The 21831-nt window shown below is 42.1% G+C and overlaps 1 protein-coding gene across 2 annotated transcripts in view; it reads right to left on the reverse strand.

The window, feature by feature from the left end:
- Positions 1-21831, reverse strand: part of CCSER1 (coiled-coil serine rich protein 1) — an 892842-nt gene that overhangs the window by 374962 nt on the left and 496049 nt on the right. The window lies entirely within an intron of this gene.

The following is a 21831-nucleotide window of genomic DNA, read 5'->3' on the forward strand; positions in this document are numbered from 1 at the left end:
CAGTTCTCTCCCACTGTTATGAAATTGTATTCTGGGATGTGTTTATGGCAGATACCCCCATTCCCTAGCTGGGAATATTTGTGGAAGCACCCAACAGTCTTTACCAAAGGATGCCCCTGAATGCGATGCAACAGACTACAGTGGTCCAGTCAGGGGCGGCCTGGCGCCCCCCCCAAGCACCCCCACCATGGTCCCCTTCCCCCGTGCCTCCTCCTCCCTCCTTTCAGACCCTTACCCCCCCCCCCGTGTCATTTTCAACGCCAGAATCGGCTCTAGTGCCGCGTTCTGGCTCTTTAAAGCCCCCCCTCCCTGGCAGAACACTCAAAACGCAGCTAAAACCACACTGCAGGGGCAAGGTGCGCTCACTGGCTCTCAGGAGGAGCATGCTGAAAGGATGACCCCCGCTGCTACTGACTCCTCTCTCCCGTCCAGGAAGTGGGGAGGGGAGGAGTCGTTTTTTTAGCATGCTCTTCCTGAAAGCTGGTGAGCGCGCTCAGCCCCTGTGACGTGGTTTTAGCCGTGTTTCAAGTGTTCAGCTTGGGAGGGGGGGCTTTAAAAAGCCGGAACGCAGCGCTAAAGCAGGTTCTGATGTAGAAAATGACACCGGGGGGGAAGGGCCCGAACTCTGAAGGGAGGGAGGAGGCGTGGTTCGGGGGGGGGGAGGTGCAGAGCCGCAGTGCAGAGCCACAGAGGGTGTAGGTGAAGGGAATGGAGCGGTGGGCGGTGGCAGCGATGGTGGTGGGTGGTGGTAGCAGCAGGGGAGGCAGGCAGGCAAACTAGTTGCTTGCCTGGGGCACCGGGGGGAGCCCAATTTGCTGCCCCCACTCTCCCAGCGCCCTAGGCAACCACCTAGTTTGCCTAGCGGGAAGGCCGGCCCTGGGTCCAGGGATAACCTCCAAGAGGCATGTGGAGCCTAATGCGGCCAAGACGTTCAAATTGGGGACTGTACAGATCTTTCTTTACAGCACATCAAACTGAAGTTTATTTTCTTCATTATATCCTCTACCCAGTCCTCTGTAACTAATATCCGAATTATTATCTAAATAGCAGGTACAGTGTTATAGGCTTATAAAGGCAGGTGGATGGCATGAAGATTGGAATAAAACACAACTTTAATTTAAACTCAGTTATTTGTTACTACAACATTACTGGATGAAATAGCTTGTTGAGGAGTCTCTGGGTTCCTGAACAGTCGCATGCTTCTTTGAAAGTCATTTGCAGAAACCTCTGAGTTCTTTCCATAAAGCCACGCTTGCGTTTAAATTTAGCAAGACCATTAATGGCCAAAGCAGTGCTTTTTCCTATGAGTGCCGGCCAATGAGATTAAATCATCGCGCAGCAGGCACAGTGTTCTAGTCCTCTGTCAGAGCTGCCTTGCTGACAACCTTGGCTCACAAAGCCGTAACTTGAGGAATGAGAACTTCACCTGCTTGCTGGGGTAAACACAATGAAGCCGTGCTTTATGAGCATATGCAAATATTGTATACATTGAGCTGGCTTGCTTAAACATTTTGTCTTGAGCACACACAATCATAGCTCCTACTTATACAAATGTGAAGATTATATTCTGTGTAATGAGCTCTTAATTTTTAAGGATAAATGCCAATCATAATTTGCCTTTGCAAATGGGATTAATTAGCGCTAGTAATAACATATGCAAGCAGAGATAAACTGTGAATCCTGCTTGATCCAGTAACAGGCAGAAGAAAGTCAATGTCACCTCTTTCATTAGAATTTTCCATGAAATGAATGGAAAACCCACTGGCACAAATATTGCTTCAATACTTACTTCAATAACAGTAGTGGAGGAAAGGCAAGTAAATGTGTAAAGGTGTAAGAACTGATCCTATTGCAGGCAACTTACAATTATCTATTTTAATGTGTTACAAGCTGGAAAAGTAGTCTGTTGTTCAGTCCTGTGTCTTAAAGATGCTGGTAAATGACACAGTCCTCCGCCCCCGCCCCCCAGAGTTTTCTTAAAGTTCAGGGAGACAGTGCTGCTAGCAGGGTAGAATTAAAGACAGACCATGGTTATTTTAAGCAAACAGATTAAGATTTGTTTTTTATACCCTCCTTTTCTCTAGCCTAAGGAGTCTCGAAGAGGCTTACAATCACCTTTTCTTCCTCTTCCCACAACAGACACCCAGCAGCCCTCATGTGTTTCCAAGTGGCTTATAATTACCTTCCCTGCCTCCCCCCACAAAAGGCACCTTGTGAAGTAGCTGTGGCTGTCACTGGCCAGCCCTGCCACTAGGCAAACTAGGCAATTTCCTGGGGTGTTGGCCTTCTGGGTGCGCCAAATTGGGTGCCCCCATGTGACTCGATGGCGTTATTAGTGCAGAGGAGGAGGGCACCAGTAGGCTTCATGTAAGGAGTGAAAAACCAACTCCAGTTCTCCAGGTTATAGTCCAGTAAGTTTAACCACTATACCACATGGGCCTAGCCTCCCTGATAGTTATTAGTATTATCTATATGTATTTCCAGTTCTAATGTTGTTCTTGTGGCACCTTGTACCAGCCTACATTATGGTAGTTTGTGATCATGGTGGCCTCAAAGCAATTGTGGGAGTTGACCTTCTTGAGTTAGAATTCTGCCCCTGTAACATAAAGTGACTGACCTGTGCCCTATAGGACTGCAACTTTGGGTTAGGAAATCCATGAAAATTTGGGGGTGTCACCTGATGAAGGTGGGGTTTGGGGACAGGAGGGATCTCAGGGGGTAAAATGTCATAAATTTACCCACCAAAGCAGCCATTTTTTTCTCTGTAATTTGGAGATCGATTGTAATTCCAGGAGGTCTCCAGGCCCCACCTAGGGGTTGTGCAACCAACAAAGTTCCATGGAAATAGAGACTGGAGAAAAAAACCCACACAGCTCCATGTAGAGTATGCCTCTTTATATCAATAATAGAAAGTGTATAATCCAATATGTCCAATAAAGTCCACTTCAAATATCCAGTTTTCTTTACAATTAGAACCAGGCTACAAACGGATATGATTTAGTTTCTTATCTTATCAGTAGCAACTTGGCAACAGCTCAATAAATTACCAATAATATAAATCATTAGTTAGAAGAGAGAAGGAGAAGGTTTCTTTGTTGAGAGTGGAAAATTTCATTGAATAAGAATAGTATAAAGCTGTGGCTGGAAAAAGCATATTAGTGAAACAGGAGCCTAGACCGGTTTTGCCTGTCGTTTCTGTGGTGATTACTGCTGATTTATTGGGCTGCTGCCAAGTTGCTACTGATAAGAAATTGAATCATATTTGTTTGTAGCCTGGTGCTAATTGTAAAGAAAACTGGATATTTGAAGTGGACTTCATTGGACATATTGGATTATACAATTTCATTTATTGATATAAAGAGGCATACTCTACGCAGAGCTGTGTGGGGTTTTTTTCTCCAGTTCCACCCTAGTTTTGGTATACAAACTCCATATATGGTTCAACAGAGCCATGTTTCCACCTTGGAGTACAGGTATCTGTCCAGGACACAATGGGAAAAGGAAGACTGTATGCACCTCCCAAATCAACTTACAGCCCTTCCACTACATGCTGTATTTACTTATTTAAATTATTTATAGCCCATCTTATCTTTGCAAACTCAAGGTGGCTTAAATAAATTACATAAAAAGGGGAAACTAGGGGGGGGGGAACCAGCATTGTGTGGGTCAAGGCTGGATGGGAAACAGAGTTCTGCATAGATAGTGCTCATGAATTACAGAGGATTCAACCCTATATGTTGGTTGTTACAAAAACCAGGTTCACATGTGGCATGTATCTGATTGTGAGAAAAGCCAATGCATGTTCATTCTACTAATGAAACCAGAGATCAGTGCCTGGATGAATATGCAATTTCAATCACATGTTCCGCTGTACATGGGTCAAATGAGTTACTCAACAGAGGTATAAAGCGGGGGAAAGTGCACTGTATACAGATTGTATGTGCTTACTCTTGTGGACAGAGATTGTATGTTAACTTGTGGACAGAGATCTGTTACACCCCCCTTTCCTCCCTGAAGCACACAGGGGTACTATATCCTAGTAACCTTCACTTCTCAGTCCCACAGTTATAGTTGATGAAGAAGAGAGAGAAAATGAAAAAAAAAAGTTAGATGGAGCATCAAAGTGTCAATCTGGTTTTTAGTTCTCCAGTCACTTTTATAGCTTTGAAAATTTCTGTTTTCACACACACACACACACACACACACACACACAGAGTTTGTAATTAGCTGCTAGTGGAACAGCTTTGACTGGTTCCTTCATGTGCATTCTTAAGGCTGCTCTCTGATCCAGCCGCCCTTTGGTTCACAAGTAAATTGTAATACGCATTTTAAGCTCCACATCATGCAGGGATGCACCATGCAGTTGACTGCAGAATGAATGCCAACTTTCCTTTTAGTTCTTGTGCTTGGGTCATGGGTGGGAAAAGAAAGTGAAAAGTGAATAGGGCTTTGAGGCAAAACTCTCCATTCAGTGGGTTGGATCCAACTAGTTTTTCCAAGAGTGAAAAATGGAGGAGGGGGATCCTCTTTGAGAAAAGGCTATGCTGGGGATCATGGGCCCTGCACAGACAAAAACCATGTGGATCAGAAGCTCTTGAAAGGAATGGAAATGGACAAGATTGAATGACAAATCTGGCTGAATCCAACCCAGTTTCTTTTGAACGCTTTAACCATTTTCAACATGCACATCAGTTTTTGTTAACTTTTCATCTAAGTCCTGACACACAGAAACAGCCTCACAAGGAAGCTGGAGGAGGGGTGTGTGAATTTATAAAGATAAACATTTTGCTTAATGTGTATATGTAATCAATCAACATTTCCCCCCTGCTAAATAACTACATTTAGACACCTATTCTCTCACAGCATGGCATCTGCTGTCACAAAACAACCTGAACATATGCATGTTCATTCAGAAATACGTTATGTTAAATTTAATAGGTCATACTCCCAAGTGAATATAAGACAACCCATTCGCTCTCTCTTTCTCTCTCTCGGACAATTGCCTGGGTTCCAGAAGGGATGCCAGGCACTTAACTAGCAAAAGCTTGTCTTATAAAGCCAAGTAGGGCCATTAGTATCAGATCCCAATGAGGCTTCCAGAATTATAGATTTCCAAAGTTTATGGGTAAATTCCAGGCTCTGGCATCTGGGTTTTCCAGCTGCCAAATTAAGTTCTGTCTGATGCCACAGCTGTTGACTGTTTCTCTAGGATGGAAAGGGGAAGATGAATTAGCAAGGGACATGTCAGCTGTAGCAAGAGAAAGTGTTGAGATATTCAATTATGATCATTTCTGTGGCTAATTGCTTATACATGTGCCAGTGCCTGCTGCGCTGGTAATACAGTTTCACTAGCTCAGAGCGTACACATGAAATCCGCAATCAACTCAAGAGGGCAGGTAACCTGAGTTTATAGGAGTATGAACAGAGAAATGAATTACACTATCGTTTTCTTTGGTATCTTTCTTGCTTCACAAAAGAAAAATGAGAATACTTCAGGGATGGCTCTAAGGAACTGGTGTTTGCTTTTAATTTATTAGAGAAACAACACAGGGAATATTCATGAAGGCCAAAAATTGCTCTGTCCACATAGACGTATAATTGGTTTCTTCACTCATGTGTATGACCATCAGATCTGGCATCTACGGTGGTTGTTGATTTTATAAAGTTTGTCTATTTCATATTTCATTTACTTATTTCAAGTATTACTGATTTAAGAGTGTTAAAATGTGTACAAAATAAAATGCAGGACCAATATTCACAAACAGAAAACACAATCCAAAGGCAGCTACAGCCAATGATAGTGGGTATTCCTCTGTTCAAGCACCGCTTCGAACAATGGAAGAACTGCTCACTTTCTACTTAAAACTCAAAATGGCTTGTCTTGCAATGTTCTGCACGAGTACCTTCCTGCATTGTTTTTTCCATGGTCATCTTGTCCCTCTCCCTCCCACTCACCCACTTGCATATTAGCTTACAACAGCAGCAATTTCCCTGACTGCCACAATCCTGTTGACATGACAAATACAGTAGATAGGAAGCTTTGTGGCTTTCCGGTTCTAGTTTTGAACATTTTGCATGCCTGACTCCCAAAGCTGAACTTGTCTTTATGAATTTTGTGCTCTTAACAGGTTCACAAATACTTTGCTTAAGATGGGTAGTCATGTTAGTCTGTCTGTAACAGTAGAAAAGAGTAAGGGTCTAGTGGCATCTTGAAGACTAACAGGATTTGTGATAAGGTACGAGCTTTCGTGAGTCACTGCTCATTTCTTCAGTATCTGAAGAGAGCAGTGACGCACAAAAGTTCATACCTTACCGCAAGTTTTTGTTAGTCTTTAAAATACTTGGCTCATTCTTGGTGTGCCAATCTGGGAACTTTCATTTGACCCAAGACTGCTGAGTGATTAATGCCATAAACTGCATAGGCACAAACAAAGCAAATACAATCAAAATGTATCAGGTTTTTATGCTCCTGATAATTTTTAATATAAACTAAGCAAACAGTCAACTGTAAACCTGTACCAATTGCAAGCTCATTTCTTAGCAGGGGCTAGTCACAGAGACCATACTGCACCTATTTTGAGGTTCTTTTAATAGTTGCCTCTTTGTTTCTGGATCCAATTCACGGTGCTGGTGCTTACCTTTAAGTCTCTTCATGACCTGGGGCTAAGGCTGCCAAGCCCTCGGTGGGGATGTGGGATCCCTTCCCCCCCAGATCCTGTTGCCTGCCATTGCTTGAAGCAGTAGAGGGAGATTTTTAAAAGAAAATTTAATTTTGTGTACTTGGTGGCAGTTCTTATTGGAAGTGACAAAGGGTAGCTCAAAAAGTCAATGGAAACTGACCAAGTCCTAGAGCTACCCTTTGTCATTTCAGTGGTAGCTCTAGGAATCACCAGAAACCCTATGGCTTCTCTGTTTTGGATTTTAATACATATCTTAACTGCTGTCTTTGGCCTTGGGTTCTTAGTTGTAAGGGAAAATTTGAGTTTGTAAATATTTTTTTAAAAAGTAAAGATATAAAGAAGGTCACCTACCTTGATGAATGCTGTCATGTGCACAAACATAAAACTGCTTAAAATATAGGTAATTTAAACAGATCCCTCAATACAACTGTATGAGATGCTTGGAATGAGAAAAACAGAAACTAAATTAGGAAAGTATGGTTTTCAAGTGTCTTATATTGTTAAAAAAAATCATGTAACTACTAGGTTAAACAGCAGCCAAAACTAATTAAACTGTAGCAAATACCCAGACTGGCATAGGTACAGAGCTCCACAGAGAACTTATCCTGGCTGGATTCTGTCTTGTCTAAAAGGGATTATCCAGACATCTCCAAAATGAACTTGGCTGCTGAGCAGTCCTATAGGGAAACAAATAGGACTCAACTGTTTTTGTGGGTCAGAACCAACACCTGGAAGTGTGCTTGAAGATAAATGGGAAGTTTGTAACACTCTGTCTATAAGAACGGGCAAGATAAGTTTCCTCCATGAAATAACCCAAACAAATGAATAAAATGCATTTCTATCTGAGTTAACATGTTTGCAGCCTTGAATCACAAAAGCCAGAATGTTCTCTGGTGTATTTTGTGGCAATACTACTCAAATGGCCCAGCAGACACCACTCCCTAACCTGTTGCCCTGATGTTTTCTGTCCTGTGCACTAAGGGTTGCCAGGTTCCCCCAGCCACTGGTGGAGAGCGAAAGGTTGTGCCTCTCTCCACAACAGACACCCTGTGAGGTAGGTGGGGCTGAGAGAGCTCCTCTTGAGAGAACCCCTCTGAGAGAACTGAGATTGACCCAAGGACGCTAAGCAGGCGTATGTGGGGGAGTGGGGAATTAAACCCAGTTCACCCAGATTAGAGTCTGTGCACTTAACTGCTACACCAACCTGACTCTCTAACATTGCATCAAGACGAGCTGCTGTCCAGGACTGAGTCAGAGGTTTTTACATAACCTGTTACCTGATCCCTGCATCTCTATGGTGGGATAAGTATAATACTCACTGAATGTGAACTCTTTGAACAAAAACCATCATGTCGAACCCTGGTTAAATTCAGGTGCATTTTCTCAACCCAGTTTTAATGCATGTGCAAAAGCAAATTGGATTTCTGCTTGCAAAGCGGAACTCAGCAATACAGCAAACATCCTATTCCCTGTTTTAATGCTGTCCCCCCACCCCTACTGCTCCACTGGCCATCTTAAGCTGTAGTAAACATAGTTGGAGTATAAAACTGGGTTGAACTAACCAGGGTTAGCCACTCCCTTTTAGAAGATATTGGATTCATATCCCGCCCTCCACTCCGAAGAGTCTCAGAGCGGCTCACAATCTCCTTTACCTTCCTCCCCCACAACAGACACCCTGTGAGGTGGGTGGGGCTGGAGAGGGCTCTCACAGCAGCTGCCCTTTCAAGGTCAACCTCTGCCAGAGCTATGGTTGACCCAAGGCCATTCCAGCAGGTGCAAGTGGAGGAGTGGGGAATCAAACCGGGTTCTCCCAGATAAGAGTCCACACACTTAACCACTACACCAAACTGGCTCTCCCACCAAACTGGCCTGGATCCTTACACGAGGTTTACTGATGAAAATTATCCAGGCTATTTGCATGTAATGTTGAACCTGACTTAAGAAAAGAAGTTATCCACCTTATAAAAAAACCATGCCATCAAGCTGAGGTATTTTTACAGCAGCAGTAAAAGCTATTTACTGAAATGTGGAAGCCAGGTACAAACCGTGATTTCATGGAGGAGATCTTTTTCCCCCTTCTGGCTTTAAAGCAGAAAGGCAAAACCAATCAATGTGCAATGCTGGAGTCCATAACTGAACCAGACAACTCTGAATATAGCAGAATATAAACTATAACTTTTCTCCTTGCAATAACTATTGATTCCCTGGTTTTCAGTGCTTTGGAATGATGGGCTTTTATTCTGGTGGCTAAGATCTGAGGGAGCCAGCACACCTGCCCTGACTTCAGGCAAAGAACATATAGACAGCTCACAGAGAAAGGTTTAAGATTCTTAGCTACCCTGGGTAACTTTTATGGTGTGTTACTAGAAAAAAATAATATTGGATCCTATCATGTACAATATTTACTGTGTATGCCTACTTTCCCAAGTTAATTTCAATGGCTTTTAAATAGTGGGCTTGACATAACTACTGTTTGTGGTAGAGGGAAACAACTTATTGCTAGAGTATACAACAAATTGAAGGCTGAATCCTTGGTGTCTCAAGTATTTTTTTTTCCAAGTTCTTAGCTGGAAGGACTCTTGAAAATCTGCTCCTGTGACCAGGGCTGGATCTAGGGGGGAGCAGAGGGGGCGCTTGCCCCAGGCACTGCCGGAAGTGGAGCACCAAATTGGGTATGGAATCCATTCTATTCTATGGGCCCATAAGATAGAATGGGCCCATAAGGGGGTATCATTTTTTTATTCCCCCCCCCCCAATAAAAAAATGTAGGTCCAGTCCTGCCTGTGACAACAAAGAGCCACTGCTAGTTAAGGTGTTGACAGAAGAGGGTGGAATGTTGCCAACTGAAGTGTTGGGAATGTAGCCGATTATCATGTCTTTCATAGTAAGGGCCTTTTTTGTAGCAGGAACTCCTTTGCATATTAGGCCACACACCCCTGATGTAGCCAATCCTCCTGGAGCTGACAGTGCTCTTAGTACAGGGCCTACTGTGAGCTCTAGGAGGACTGGTTACATCAGGGTGTGTGTGGCCTAATATGCAAAGGAGTTCATGCTACAAAAAAAGCCTTGGTCACCCCACTGAGAGGATCTAAATATCTACAAGGACAGGCCACCAAGATATAAGGTGTTTCTTTAAATCTGAGGCAACTTCCAGGTTTTTGGGGGGGTGTGTGTGTGTGTCAGATTTCATTTTTTTTAATGTACAAATGAAATGGAAAAAGATACATTATGGCAAACATTATGGCAAAAAATGACAAGTGACATTTGCTATAGCAACCCATTTTGCTATCGCAACCCTGTGGCAGGACTGGGTATCTTCCAGGTGACCTGTACTACTGCAGTTCATGGCCAACCAGGCAAGGGTCTAAGAGTCCATTGGCCCTATTCCTCCAAGTGCATGCTGGACTCTCCAGTCAGTTCAGGCATGCAGTGCAAGGAAGCAGCTGTCTCATGGCTCAGAAATTCCTCTCATGACTCCATCTGCCACCCTCTCCCAGCTATTTGTTAAACCTTGCCTTAACAAGCACCCTGGCTTGGCTGACTTGCTGTCCCCACCTATTACCAGCTGTTGCTAATGGGTGCTGGCTTCCTCTTCTTCAAGGATGTTAGCCTTCAGCAGCCCTGCCTGGGGTCTGTCTTGCCTTTTCTGAGCAGGCTTCTAAGAGCTGCTGGAGAACTGTTTTGCTTCCAGCTGTGCCTTAGGGCTTTCCTCATGAGGAGCACCTCCTGGCCTCTGAGAAGATCACCCCATTGTCAGCCTGTTCCTGACGCAGCGCCCAATGTTGTGTGGCCAACACCAGAAGGTAAAGACTAAGGGACCAGAAAAGATGAGGGAAGAGGCCACAAGAAGGTGGCAGGAAATGCTGAAGGGGAAGTGGGGGTGGGAGGTGAGCCAGTATGGAAATGGAAGGATAAATTTGTTGTGTTCCGTACTCACCAAGTAATCATCGACATGTGCAAGATATAGCAATCATTGATCAAAACCCACCAACAGAGATTTCTGTAGATGTTACTTCAAGCACAATGCTTATCTAAAACTCTTAGGTATGAGACGCTGATTGTTGAGTGAGCAACTGTTACAAAGGCTAGTTTGAATTAGCCCTAAGTTCTTACCTAATGGCTTCAAATGAGTTCAAATCTTTTTCCCAGTCACAAAACTAGCACTGCATATAATCAGGCTTCAAAGTGCAACCTTACTTGTTGGGAATTTATCATCAGTTATCAGTTCATATTTCTGTGCAATGCTTTTATGGGGAGGGGGGAAGCAGTACCTTTAGATGTGTTCCCCCCCTTTTCCTGAACAATGTGTTAATGTTCCCAAATCCCTTTTACAATCAGTTACCTTCATGTACCATCTTCCTATTGTATCATTAATGTTAATGTTCTGTTTTATTCTTAACAAGAAGAAATCTCCATTACCATGGGAGGGGGAGGATGAATAAATGAATTCTAAAGCTGCACAATATTAAAATTGTATATACAGTTCACAGTCAGCATGCAGTGCTCATATATATTTTCATTGGGATAGCCAGATAGATAGCAGCAGGTCAAGGATGAAAATCCAGATAATCTATCCAGCTTCCATTATTTGCATTATGTATGTCACAGAGGGTGTGATGTATACTAGTGGGATAATATCCTTCTAAGCTCTTACAGTTTAAATATGCTTACAGTTTAAGGTGCATTGGAAAGCAAAACGTACAGCCCAAACTAGGAAAATTGATATCATATTCTTAATACAAATCCTGTTTTAACCCCAGGCTAAAACTACTAGGTGTCATGAAAAGTCCCCTGTGCAAGCACCAGTCGTTTCCGACTCTGGGGTGACGTTGCTTTCATGACGTTTTCACGGCAGACTTTTTACGGGGTGGTTTGCCCTTGCCTTCCCCAGTCATCCACACTTTCCCACCAGCAAGCTGGGTACTCATTTTACCGACCTCGGAAGGATGGAAGGCTGAGTCAACCTTGGGCCACCTACCTGAACCCAGCTTCCATCGGAATCAAACTCAGATTGTGAGCAGAGAGTTCAGACCACAGTATTGCAGTACTGCTGCTTTACCATTCTGTGCCACGGGGCTGCTGTACTAGGTGTCATAAAAGGTACTTAATGTATCAGTAAACTTTCTTAAGTCTCTAACTATGTAATCAGTTTGTGTTAACACCACACTTTCCCACTTGAGACATGTTTGAGGTCTGCACAGGAAGAGCAGTAATTCTCCTCAACTGGACCCCAGGGCTCATTTTCTGGTCCAAACCACTCTGGGTAGGGAAAGGGAAGCACTCAGCCAGTCCTAGAGGATGGACAACTATCCCATTACCAGCTATTCTTTCTTTGAGGAGAATTCCTATACAGCTGCTTTTGATTATGTGCAATGAAAGAAGCATGCCATTTTGTAAATATTACGGGGGCAACATCACCTTTCCTACCTTCAGTCCCAGAGTTACTTACAGGTTGTGCCAGTAGCTCAGCAGGCTCCTGTGCCCACTTCTTCCTTGCTTACCTCCACCTAAAGCCCAGTCCTATTACGTCACTTCCTATTTCTCCCTGCTAATCTTGGTGGGATCTGGAGAGCTCTCGGAATTACTGTCAGTTTTCAGACTACAAATTGTCTGGAGAAAATGACTGATTTGAGGGTGGACAATGTGGCATTATATCCCACTGAGGCCTGTCCTCTTCATGAATCTTGCCCTCCCCAGGCTCTGCACTCCATATATTCAGAAATTTATATATGCATGGGTTTCAGGAAATTCTTTTAACAAAAAGAGCATTCTAGGATGTGTTTGTGTGTATACATACATACATACATACATACTAGAATGCTCCTTTTGTTAAAGAATTTCCTGAAACCCATGAAATCAGTACAAATCCAGGGAAGAGTCCACTTAGGTCCAAGGTAAGTATGCCATACTATCCTGGGTTCTTTTAAATACACAACGGTCAACACAGCTTGGTAGACAGCAAACATTTATGAACAGTCTGACAAATACCTTAGTTTCAGGCAGTAGCTGTGATTTCCTCCTTGAGCTGCCCTGAGTTCTTCGCTGGAGAAAGGTGGGCTAGAAATGTCTTCAATAAATATGTAAAATCAATTCATCACATATGCTACTACACAAAGAGAGATGGTTATCTTCAATGAGTTTGGACACTCCTATTTTTAAGGGCACCTTAAGTATGTTACAGTGCCTCATAAGCTCTTCACAGCTTTTAGACAGGGCTCATTTACATATACAAGAGAATGAAATAGTAACAATGCTGAGATAGTAGAATGGACTATTCCACTTCAGACTACAGGTAGTTGTGGAAAGTGCTGTAAAGTCACAGCTGAGTTATGGCCATGCTTATGGCTTTCAAGTAGGATTGCCAACCTCCAGCTGGCATCTGGAGATATCCCACTATTACAATTGATCTCCTGGGTACGAAAGTCAGTTCTCCTGGAGAAAACAGCAGCTCTGGAAGGTGGACTCTGTGGGAATTATACCTTCTGAGGTCCCTCACCTCCCCAAACCCTGCTGTTACCAGGCTCAACCACCAAAACCTCCAAGGATTTAGCAACCCAGACCTGGCAGTTGTAAATTCAAGGCAAGAGATGTTCAAAGGTGGTTTGCCATTGCCTGCCTCTGCATAGCAATCCTGGGCTTCCTTGCTGGTGTCCCATCCAAATACTAACCAGGGCCAACCCCGTTTAGTTTCCAGGTTCTGCTGAGATTGGGCTAGCCTGGGCCATTGTGGTCAAGACTCAGACTACAGATACATATGAACATATGAAGCTGCCTTATACTGAATCAGACCTTTGGTCCATCGAAGTCAGTATTGTCTACTCAGACTGGCAGCGGCTCTCCAGGGTCTCAAGCTGAGGTTTTTCACATCTATTTGCCTGGACCTTTTTACTTGGAGATGCCAGGGATTGAACCTGGGACCTTATGCTTACCAAACAGATGCTCTACTACTGAGCCACCATCCCAACTACTACTACTGAGCCACCATCCCAACTGATACAGGTTGAAAGTTTGGGATTCTCCCCTATGTTAACAAAAAATTCTTGTAAATAGAAATCTGTCACAGTAAGCGGGGGGGGGGGGTCTGATGTGCTGGTTTTATGAATGCATGGATTGGAGGCCTTTTTTTTTAAAGATGAAAGGACATTCAAAGCTGGCATTCACCACCTGCAGTCTCAGTGCTGCAATCCATGTGTGAACCGGGCATAATATATCAGAGTGGCATTAAAATTACAAATTTGTAGATGAGATTAGAGGGATGAATATTAAGCTCTACATTAATTCAGTGTTACTGCTATATAAATTTGACCTTCTGAAGTCAAAATCAGTAAAATAAAAAAAGGAGTATGTTTCATTCATCACCCAAATCAGTCAATCTCGGAGGAATTAAATTTAAAAGATCAGAGGATGACAGCTCAGTAATAAAGAGGCAAAAGTGGCAAAATCCATAATGATTTATTCTAGGCAGACTCTACCAAAACAGACTTTTCATTTGAAGCCTCGCATGCTTATCATTATCTCTTTCTCTATATTAACTTTTTAGTGTTCTCTGAAGATTCATTTTAGTCCCATTGTTATGTTTTTCATTGATTTTTAACATTTATGTGGCAAATGATGATTTGCAACATCATTAAATGGCTTTGCACCATGCTTGCATTTTAGATAAGAGGTGCTCTTTAAAATCTAAAATGGAATCCAACAGCTAGGAATCTTATGCCAGAAATCTGGGACCCCAATTTAGATTTTGGATCACATTGCACAGTTGAAAATGTCAAGGGAGGAAAGAGGACAAATTCTCTTTGGAACATGAACATGTTTTTTTCCAACATGTTACCAGTGATGCAGGATTTTTTTTTCTTACCTTTGAGATTTTACTAATGAAGACTTTATAGAGTTTAACCTATATTTATTTAGGTCATTTTTATGCAAACGAATGTTCAATCCTGCCAATGTATAGGCTACAATCTCAGTTCACTTGTCAATCATCCATAAACCTTGGTCATCCATCCATTTCAATAACAGCAGAAATGTAGCTCTGTTTACATAGGAAAGTTCTTAACACACTATTAAGTGTTACACTTTATATCTTCTAAAGAATATTGGAGTGGAGCCTACCACTATCCCACCACTCCACTGAGCAAAGTTTATTCATTAAAATATTTACATCCCACCTTTCCTTTTGGCTCATGTTTAATTTAAAGCCTTCCTCCAATCCAGAGAGGCTTTTTTCTGAAGCGAGGCTACATGGGACACGATTGGATCCACCCCCTTATGAGAGGTGATAAATGTTAAGGTTGAAAAGAAGAATTTTACACTAGCACAACAATCCTAATAATTTTTATATGAGAAGATATGTTCTTTCAGTTCCAAGGGACCTTCTAAGAGCATTTGCTTAGGAGCTCAGCTACCATCCTTAAGACAGAAAGAGCCTAGAGGCACTTTCATAGTATGTTCATCATTAACAATTTTAAAAGCCCACCCTTTATCAAAAGATACAAATCTAGAGGTTTATTTGCATAATGAACAATATTCAGGTATTACATTGCATACTATTTATCTACAACCTTTGGTCAATAAATCATGATTTTTTTTTTTTAAAAAAAGCAAGAGTCATGACAGAAATATTTAGAACAAGTTGTAGCTTCAAGCCTACTTGCTGTTTTCCCTGTACTGCCCCCCCCCCTTAATGAGGTTTAAAATGTGCAGGAAGGGAGATAAAGATGTTTTAGCAGGTATGTCCTGTTAAATGGCAGGATTCCATGAGAGGACATGAAGGGGTGCAATCAGAAAAAACATAAAATTAATTCTGGGAAAAATGAGGAAGTGATGCCATGCCTGTCTGCTCACGACCTGAGTTCAATCCCAGCGAAAGCTGGTTCAGGTAGCCGGCCCAAGGTTGACTCAGTCTTCCATCCTTCCGAGGTTGGTAAAATGAGTACCCAGCTTGCTGGGGCGGAAGTGTAAAAGACTGGGGAAGGCAAGGGCAAACCACCGCATAAAAAGTCTGCCGTGAAAACGTTGTGAAAGCAACATCACCCCAGAGTCGGAAACTATTGGTGCTTGCACAGGGGACCTTTCCTTTTCTATGATAACAGAGAACCCACAGCTAGTCCCCTCCCTCCACAAAAGTAAAAAATAAAAATTCAGCCCCTTATTTCAGGTAAACATGGATTTCAGCAACTTGAGTCAGCATTCAAATCAATATTCTACAGGTGAAATCAGTTAAGAAGTTGTAATCTTTCTCTTAGATTTTGCTGATGTTTAGGAGCCATTCTGTTGGACAGATTGGTACCCTTGAGAGAGGGAAATGTATAATAAGTCATCTACCAATACAGCTTCTGTCTTCAGAAACTTCTGTATCCATAAATATAACATTATAGTGTACCACTCACCTTCACCTCTTCAGCCAAAGGAAATGTATTCTGATGTAATCCAAGGCTGAGAGAACACTTATGCCCATCATTTTATGAAGATGGATGGTTGCCAAAACCATTTCTCACCTCATGCTAGGATGGTGGGATGTCTCCTTCATTTTAACTCCCATTGTTTCATATCTTCTTGATAAAGCAAGCATGCATTTAAGAAAGTTTATTGGGGTTTTAGTTTGCCCAGATGCATTCTACTACATCATATTTTTTTGGTTATTCCATCATTTAATAATAACGATTTTTAAAAATCAGTGCATGATAATTTATATGCGGAACTTTCATAGAGGCTTCAACAGTTTGCTTTACTTTGAAATATTCAAACCATAACCTTTGTTTCCATTCTGAAAGACACTGAATCATAAAGTATTATTCTCATAGCTTCCCAGTTTTAGATAAAGTGCAGTTCTTGCATTTTTTCACTTTTGCATTTGTGCCTCCCCCCTACACCATGCCCGGAAGTCATGGAGACCTCTGATGACTCCTGCTGGGGCACGGAGGACATTCAGAGAAGTGGCTTGATAGCCTGACTCCATCTCCTGACTCTGGTATATTTTGGAGGGCTCTCATCCAAATACTTGCCAGGCCCTGCTTAGCTTCTGAGATCTGATGAGATTGGGAACATTTCCAGGAAATACCATGTAACAAATTCTACAATGGAAGTACTTCAGTAAAAACTTTCTTGTGGTATATGATGTGGAACTGTCAAAAAATTCAATGGTAGAATATACACATTATAGAATGGAGGCTAAATGTGAAGCTATAGCCCCATTTTATCAGTTTTTCCTAAATTACAGTTTTAAAAAATCTATCTGATATACACAGAATGACACAATGGTGAGTCTGTTCTGTTGGATTATCTTCCCTACTTTCTCTGTCACATAACCTATTGCGCTTGCCTTAATCTTGGTAACAACTACAGGAGATTTTAACACAAATACCATTCACAGTAGCCTCATGTACATGCATTTTGTCTTTGGGAACCATTATAATTATTGATATTGACCAAATTCCAATCTTCCCTACTTAAAAATGTGAATGTGAGGCAAGCCCAGAATCTTATGACTTTGTGTTGGCTTCCACAAGAGCCAGGTCTCTCTGTAGGCAAACAAACCTCCCATTCACTAGTCTCCCCCACTGGGTCCCTTTTGCTTCTCCTAAACACACCTCGCTTCAAAGCAATTATAGGAATATTAAAGTGTCTCCCTCTACTATTCTAAATCTACATGTGTTCAATTCCTCCTCTAAACCAGTGGATCTCACCCGGCAGTACATGTACCAGTGGTGGGATATAGAACTAGTCTAGGTGGGATGTAGGGTTTTCATATCAGTAACTAAAAATTAACTCTCTGTCCCTATGCCCACTTGCATACGAATATTGGAAAATTGGTTGCTATTAACTACCACCTATCTTTAGCACATTGCAGGAGGCACGATGAACTGTCTTGAATAGTTGCCATCTCACTTTGATTAGACTTAAATTTGGTTTCATAGATTTTATGTTGTATGTTTTAATGTTATTATTTTTGTTTAATGAAATGTTGTGCAAGTCACAACATTATTTAAAAATCTATGGAGTAAACATAAATCACGGCGAATGCCCTTATTGATTAAACTTGGGTGAACTATAGGGAGAGCATCCATTAACATGGAAGTGACTGAAGTAGAGGAATGCATCATGCCCACCTCTTGATATCCCAGAGAAAACAAGATATGCACAAGTGTCCTTGCTGAAGAAGAAGACGACTGCAGATTTATACCCAGCCCTTCTCTCTGAATTAGAGACTCAGAGCGGCTTACAATCTCCTTTATCTTCTCCCCCCCACAACAGAAGCCCTGTGAGGTGGGTGGGGCTGAGAGGGCTTTCACAGCAGCTGCCCTTTCAAGGACAACTCCTGCGATAGCTATGGCTAACCTAAGGCCATTCCAGCAGGTGCAAGTGGAGGAGTGAGGAATCAAACCCGGTTCTCCCAGATAAGAGTGCGCACACTTAACCACCACACCAAACTGACTAGACATGGGATTGAAAAATGAATGGAAAGTAGTTGTATGGACAAGAATGTTGGATGAAACACTGTTATTTTACTTCAGCATTTCAAGTCATTTTACCAGACTGCATTGTTATTTCACTTCTGCATTTCAAGTCATCTTACCAGACCATGGCAAAAGCCAGAAGGAGATCTTCATTTGAGTCTGGTCTTGGCAGTTTTAAGTGGTAGGTCCAGATCATTTCTAAGTGCAAGCATCTCTAGTTATGTACAGAGTGCCCATCTATCAAATCAGCAGCCACATAATTTATCTGATTATGGAGAAGGCAGAGGCCATGACCTCCAGTCATTTTTGAGGTAGAGGACCTTCTACATTTCAAGCATTTTAGTACTGTGTATAAATTTCCAATGTGCATATCAATTACATTCCAAGAAAGTGCTCTTTTGCCAATCAGAATGGGTCTCACAAGCTGTGCAGACTTCCAGGAGATTCATACTACTGCACTGAGTCAAAACACTGCTCTTGGTTCTCCTGCATGCAGTGGACTTATCTTTCTTATCTGTGCATGTATAGAAAAAAAAAGACACTTACCATATCACATAGGTATTTTTAGTACAAGTGACTTCTTACTTACTCTCCATATCACTGTAATGGCCATCAACTACCCTTAGAAATGGCCATCAGCCAGCACCCAGTTCTCCCTCTTCATCCACTTCTGGTTTTCTTTACCTGTATTTTCTCTACTTTTTTTTTTTTAATAAAACCCTTGGGAAAGAAAAATCTCTGTGTATTATTAGTTCAAGTTATCATGCAAGGACTGGGGGGAAAGTATAAGATTAGTAAGTATGGAATTAAATATATCAGAATTGTTATAGGATTACTGGTTAGAACTGAGAAATTGTTGCTTAAGCTCATTATCCCAGGAATGGTTCAATATTATATCCAGATTTGCATTGTAATGACATTCACAATGTTAACATCCTTCGAGCTTGATAGTTCATGAAACCGCATGCAGCCTTGGAGTGGTTGGGAGCAATTTTATTACTGATGAGCTGGTTGTCCAGACAAATCCAAGTATATAAGCAAATGTTCTAGGAAATGGGGTGGGCAGCTAGCTATCAGGGATGCCTTAGATGTAGTTTAGCTTGCCTTACTCCCATGGGATAGACCAGTTGCCAGCTGGGCCTATTTAATTTATGGGTCTGTTCTGAGCTTACAGTAGCAGATCCACTGAGGATACCAACAGTCATGTTGAGCAAGGGAAGGGAAGAAATCCAGCTGAGTAATATTTCCCCATGGGTGTACTATTAGTCACTAATTTAATTATTAGACTGGGGGAAAGTGTAGGATTTAGTTCAGAAAGTCACAGCATTAATTAAATATTGTGAAGTGAAAAAACAGAAAGATCAGCAAAGAGGGAGAGGCTGAAAAAAAAAGGACAATCAAAATTGCTTTTTGCAAGTAAATAATACCTTTACAAAACAACAGACTCTCAAGTCAAATAGGAATCTCCAGTTAGGAGAGCAGCAAATGAACTGGAATAAATAAATATGAAGACAGATGAAAAGATACATCACCGTCACTACCTTGCACTGAGAATACACATTACAATCGCAACCAGGATATTTATGAATAGCTTCTGATTCACTCATTCCAACCTGCTGGCTTGTTTGAACACAATAAAGATTTGCAATTTGAAACCCAGCAATGAAATATTGTACTTCTCAGCAAGCCAAATAAGCTGCTCATGACTAAGTTCCACTGAAACCAAAAGAACAAGTCAACCACCACAACCTTTACATTCAATAGATGTTATTCATTACTATCAGCCAATTTGGCACTTCCTGACAAGGTAAGAATGGGGCAATATCAGTATTGCTTCAGTAAAATTTCATGTGGTGCATTCATCCGTCTTCCAAGGGGGTTTCCTCCAGCCTAAGTTCAGGCTTAAATTGGAGAAAGGCTCCTAAGGCTAGAAGAAAACTTCTAACCTTGCTCAGTGGAGTGGGAGGATAGGGGTAGGATCTACCCCATGAGGGGCTGGCAACTAGAGCCCCATGGGGCAAATCTGAACTGCAGAGAGAGGTCCTCTGACCCTTGATAGCTAAACCCAGAAACACAAGATGAGCACAGAGGAACAGAGTTTGTGGTGCTTGACAACATGCAACCCTTCCCCTTCCTCAAATAACACAATGGGCTAGCAAAATCAGAGAGGCAGTTCAATGTCCAGTTTAATTCCAGATTTCTGAAGGAGGAGGAGGAGATTGGATTTATACCCCACCCTTCACTCAGTGTCTCAGAGTGGTTTACAATCTCCTTTCTCTTCCTCTCTCCACAACAGGCACCCTGTGAGGTAGGTGGGGCTGAGAGAGCTCTTTTGAGAACTGCTCTTGAGAGAACAGTTCTAAGAGAACTGTGGCTGACCCAAGAGCACCCAGCTGGCTTAATGCAGAGTAGTGGGAATCAAACCCAGTTCTTCCAAATTAGAGTCTATACACTTAACCACTACACCAAACTGGGCAACATGGGCAGAATTAAACTTATAGATAGCAAGAGATTTGTTGCTGCATTAAACTAAGCTAGTATTGTGTTTAGAGTGGGATCTAGTGTGGTGCACTGGTTAAAGTGTTGAACAAGAGTCTGGGAGACTTGAGTTCAAATTTGCTCTCAACCATGTAGTTCACTTAGGGTTGCCAATTCCAGGTTGGGAAATATCTGGAGATTTTGGGGTTGGAGATTGAGAATTGCAGGGTTTAAGGAGAAGGATTTCAATGGGGTATAATGCCATAGATCCCACCTTCTAAGGTGGTCATATTCTCCAGGTGAACTGATCTCTTTTGCCTGGAGATCAGTTGTAATCCCTGGAAATCTCCAGCTACTTCCTGGAGGGTGACAACCCTAAATTCACTAGATGTCCCTGGAACACTTACTCTCTCCGACTAATCTACCCTGAAATGTGTTTGTGAAGAGAAAGTGAGAGAGGTGGGATGACTGTCTTGAGCTCCTTAAAGAAAGAGTCATGTAAAAATGTGATGCACATAAATACTAGTGAGAACACATAAATAATGAACTGGTAATTCCTGGGGTTTAATCCCTGCTTTTGCCAGTTGTATTCTCTTAACTTAGTCTATTTCTCAGAACGGTTTTAAGAAAAGAAATGGGACACTCCCCATATATTACATACTCTTTGGAGAAAAAGTAGGATATAGTTAATTATTGTATGGCAGTGTGCGTAGTGAAGCCAGAAGATCCTAAGATTGCTTGGCAGACTGAAATTTTAATCTTCATAATCTTTTAGCATTATGCATCACTAGGTGGCAAGCTAGACTTGTTTTTAAGGCAAGAAACACTTCAAGGTGGTTTGCAATTGCCTGCCTCTGTGTCGTGTCCCTGGTATTTCTTGGATGTTCCCATTCAAATACTAGCCAGAGCCAATCCTGCAATCTGACCATCTGATGAGATTAGGCTAGCCTGGGCTATTCAGGCAGGGGCATTAGGATATAACTGTGCACAATCAATAAACTGCAAGTATGTATTGACTGTATTACAGAACACTCTTGGCTAAAACAAACCTTGTGTATTTGGAGGCACTTCCTCTGACAAATGCATCATCCAATGATGCAGAAGGACCACAGAAATTTTTGCAGTGGGCACTGCTCATCCCTTGAGACCACTGCTGTTAAGGATTTTGCTCATACCTTCAATGTTAACACCACTTCCCTGCAGGTAAAAATATGGAA

This window comes from Heteronotia binoei, chromosome 9 (assembly GCF_032191835.1).
Source record: "Heteronotia binoei isolate CCM8104 ecotype False Entrance Well chromosome 9, APGP_CSIRO_Hbin_v1, whole genome shotgun sequence".
Classification (NCBI taxonomy): Eukaryota; Metazoa; Chordata; class Lepidosauria; order Squamata; family Gekkonidae; genus Heteronotia; species Heteronotia binoei.